Genomic DNA, 4,128 nt, shown 5'->3' with positions numbered 1-4,128 from the left:
AGCATGATATGTGTGTTTTGTAATACAGATTTACCATTACCACACACTGGATGGATTATTATGCAATTACTGTAAAATTAAAGAGGTTTTTGAGAATGGAAAATCTTCAAATATCAATAAGGTAATTGGGAACAGTCAGCAAACTAGCACAACAAAAAGAAAAGAGATGATTTCATGTGGATGGATGGTAATCTTGTGAATTTACCAAAAGAAAACCGTACGTCAACAGCAGTTTTCATTTAAATTATGTCATTTTAAGGTATTTCTGTAATATTTCTTAGTTTAGATAAAGATTTATACATTTGTTCAACATTCTAGAAATGTTTTATAACAAGATTTGTTTTTAAATTGTACAATATTTAGACAGTAAAAATAAAGAAAATATTGACAGGAAATATCTGTATTAAAAAAAAAGATTTAGTTTTGTAAAATAAAAAACAAACGTTGCTACCAGACTTCTTACTGTTTTTTCCAGTTGTCCAGTATCGATATACTTCTATTGGCGCATGGTTAAAAAATATGTAGCCTACAATGATAAAAGTATATACGTTATTGCTCATTCAACTAGAGGATGTATCTAATATCCAAGACAGTTTACATGGTATGAAACAGTGTCACACTTGTATTCTTAATTCAGAGACCAACTTGTCATGTTGGCTGCAATAAGGTAGGACCTGTAGAGGGTATTGGTCTATTAATCTCATTTGAATACAAGTAAGTGCTACAAACACCTATTTAAGATTGTTATTTTTTAATTCTGTAAAATAAGTTAGAGCCAACGGTCAATCTAGTGTGGTTTTCACTACCTTGACTTTACATGTTAGTACATGTCTTCCCACTCTCATTATTAGTCTCAGGAATGTGGACATTTGGACCCACCACAGGGCCTCATGTCCTAAATACTGTATTCTATGGAAGAGCCCCATACCGCTAGAATATTCTCAAAAAAGTTTTGTGTTGGTTGTTAGGTCTGCTTGTATAACACTTACACCCTACCACTACATTATGTTTTGTTCCATTGGGCCCTTTCGTATTGTGTAATGTCGTATTTGTACATTTGAATTGTGATATTTATAGTGTAATTGTTTTTCTTTTACTGTCCCCTTTCACGAAATATACGTAAGGTTGTCCTTTTAGGCTTGCAATTAAAAATAACCAGACGTAAATACTGCTGTGTGGTACTTGCACCCCACTACATGCTGCACAGTTCAAAACATGGTATGTAAGCTCAAAGGCCCACTTTTAACCCATGTAATCCAGCTCAGGTGCCATCACGTGATGGAGATTGTAACCCCCGTTTCTGTTCGAAGATGGTCTCTGGTGTTGGATGTAAACGCTGTGCTCAATCTTTCTCCTCGCCATCCCGTAACTCCCGAATGAAGTCTTTGAGCTTTTCTCTGTCAACTAATCTTGCCTTTCTGGTGTTCATTCAATCTCTTGTCCCGAAATCACTACAGATGTTGCATGTGCTTCATGCAATGCTCCACTTCAGTTTTCCTCTCTGGGTCCTGTCTTTAGCGATCTTAAGGTGTTTAAAAGCTTGTGGTAAGAGACTTGAAGACTTATTGGGGTGAGATTCTCATCATCCACTCCTTTTAACCACTGGCACGGTGTAACCTGAACCTGCTGAGCCCTCCTTTCTTTGTCCAGATGTTATACTTTGTGTAGGGTCCATATGTTGCTATTTCGCGTTTCGTATCGCGTTGGTCGGAAACTACAGTTTGTCCAAGAGGTGTTTCCGTAGCTAGCTGTCAAAGGTGGCGACCGTTCTGCATATGCGCGACTCACACGGAGTCACATCCTGTAAGCATGTTGTGATCAAATGGCTATGTCAAAAATACATCCGTGATATAGCGAGCCTAGAACGAGCCTAACGTGACTGTTAACGGGTAACGTTACGACTAGTATGGACTCCTGTTCCGGTAATGTGTCAAATATGGTTTTAGGGTCTTTGTACGCGTTATTAGCGGGCTTTTTGGGTGCTGTTGCTTCACTGTCTGCCAAACTATCACTCGGTGCAGACTACCTCAGAGAGAAGTGTGATTCAGGGCTCGGCAGCTGGACTGATCCTGGAACAGTCTGTGACTGGGTAACGTTACGTTAAATATAACACCTCTCCCTGCTGTGTCTCGTTCTCAAAACAGAAGAGATAAAATAGGCTAGTTTTTATTGTCCCAAAGGGAATTTGTGTTGTGTTTGTGTTGTTGAGTGACGGCCAGAGAGAGTGTGTGTGTGTGTGTGTGTGTGTGTGTGTGTGTGTGTGTGTGTGTGTGTATATAAAAGTATGTATGTAGTGTATATATATTATTATATATATTATATATATATATATATATATATATATATATTGACCCTGAAAACCCTAAAGATCCAGATTTTAACCAATCTGAACTTAGAAGATCTGTCCCTTCATTGTCACCCATCCGTGTCTGTGTGGCGACATGTCTTTCTCATGTTCATAGTATCTGCAGCTCCACATCCCCCTGCGGCTTCTGTGTGGAAGCCTACTGTTCATCTGTAATGCTGTCATGTGACCTTTTTTCCAAGGCCCTCCGACACTGCCCCTTTCAGCCAGGGCTACAGTCACTACCACAGCATCCAACTTCATCTCCTCAGTAAGCACTCCCCCTGGTGCTCTATTCTATATATATATCTATATATATATATACTAAATAAATGTGAATGTATTCAGACTTGTACGTTTCAGACTTGTTCTGTGTGTGTGTGTGTGTGTGTGTGTGTGTGTGTGTGTGTGTGTGTGTGTGTGTGTGTGTGTTCAGGCTGTCCTGGGGACGGTGATGTTTGGAGAGAGTCATGCAGTTCTATGGTGGGTGGGAATGTCTCTCACTCTGTCTGGACTGCTGGTGCTTCATGGATCCACACCTCAGACGCTCCAACAGGAGGACGGTAAAAAGGACAAGTGATGTAGATTTGACTCATCACAAGCATGCAGCCACTGGCTTCAGTCACGATAACCTGTGGCCAGACTCTCTCAGAGACAATTTCTCAGGCACTTAAAAGTGTCTTAATGTTGAGTCTAGTCAAAATGTGCGTTTATTATTTTTTGGTAGTTATTTTTAGGGCCCGAGCACCATCAGTGCGGGAGGAAATTAAATTTACATGGTGTGATGTACACATGATATTAAGCAACACAATGCTTGTCTTATGCCACTCCCCCTTTCATAACCAATAAACTGTTTGACATGGACTCTTACACAAGACATCATTGCACTCCTAAAGAGTTCCTTTCATCAGTGGTTTGCTGTGGTTCGCACGGTATAATATGGCCACGCCCCCTTTCTTAACTTATGAACCATTTATCATAGAAGCTTAAGGACACAGGATTTGCAATGCATAATTTCCAATGCCATACATTCCCTGCAGATAATAGTAAAGATTAATATAATGGGGTCGGCTTACGGCAATTCATTTAAAAGGAATGTCACATTATTAACATGTCCTCAACAAAATTTTGATACTAAAAGTACAGCAAGTTGTGACTGTGTCAAAAAGCAGTGACATAGAAACTTATGTGGTTGTGATAATACAAAATCAGGAAATTGCTGCAATTAAAAATGTCTTAGTACATTGTACCTGTGGGAAATTACCAGCAGTTTGTCTGATACACTTGGAGTTTTGTACTTCACTAGACCCATTTTCAGGAAACCTGTCTGGGAGATGGACATTAGCTATGTTTATATAGGGTTTGGTCCATTGGTTTGAAGATGCTAAGAAATATTCCATCTCCATAGTGCAAATTTTCAGTAGGCTACAACTGGTTTTTAACTAGAATTACCTCCTCTGAGTTGTATGTCTTCACCAATCTGTCAAGTGGAAGATTACAGTGCATCCATGTCTGTCCAGACTTATATAATATATGTGGTGGCAAGAAGGACAAGAGACCAAATTAAAGCCATCTTGAATTAACCTTCTCCCTCTCTCTACAACGAGCTGTGGTAGATGGGCAGCTCATCGGAGCCAGGGTGAAGAACAAGATCAAAGCCTGTGAGTTGGTCCTCATCTAAGTCGAGGGTCTTGGGACAGAGGATGTTGTTTGCTGTACAGTGTGAAGATTGTGTTTTTTGATTTGGAATATAGAGATATATTAATAAAATTTATTTTACATTA

General features: G+C 39.3%; 1 long non-coding RNA gene across 1 annotated transcript; it reads left to right on the top strand.

Moving 5' to 3' along the window:
- The first annotated feature begins 1,692 nt into the window (after positions 1-1,692).
- On the top strand, positions 1,693-4,128 carry LOC116706487 (uncharacterized). The gene is made up of 3 exons (XR_004336250.1): positions 1,693-2,089; positions 2,472-2,615; positions 2,781-4,128. It is a non-coding gene; the product is annotated as an uncharacterized LOC116706487 (long non-coding RNA).

This window comes from Etheostoma spectabile, chromosome 18 (genome assembly GCF_008692095.1).
Source record: "Etheostoma spectabile isolate EspeVRDwgs_2016 chromosome 18, UIUC_Espe_1.0, whole genome shotgun sequence".
NCBI lineage: Eukaryota > Metazoa > Chordata > Actinopteri > Perciformes > Percidae > Etheostoma > Etheostoma spectabile.
The sequence above is the reverse complement of the archived record's forward strand: the minus strand, read 5'-3'. Positions and strand labels throughout refer to the sequence as shown.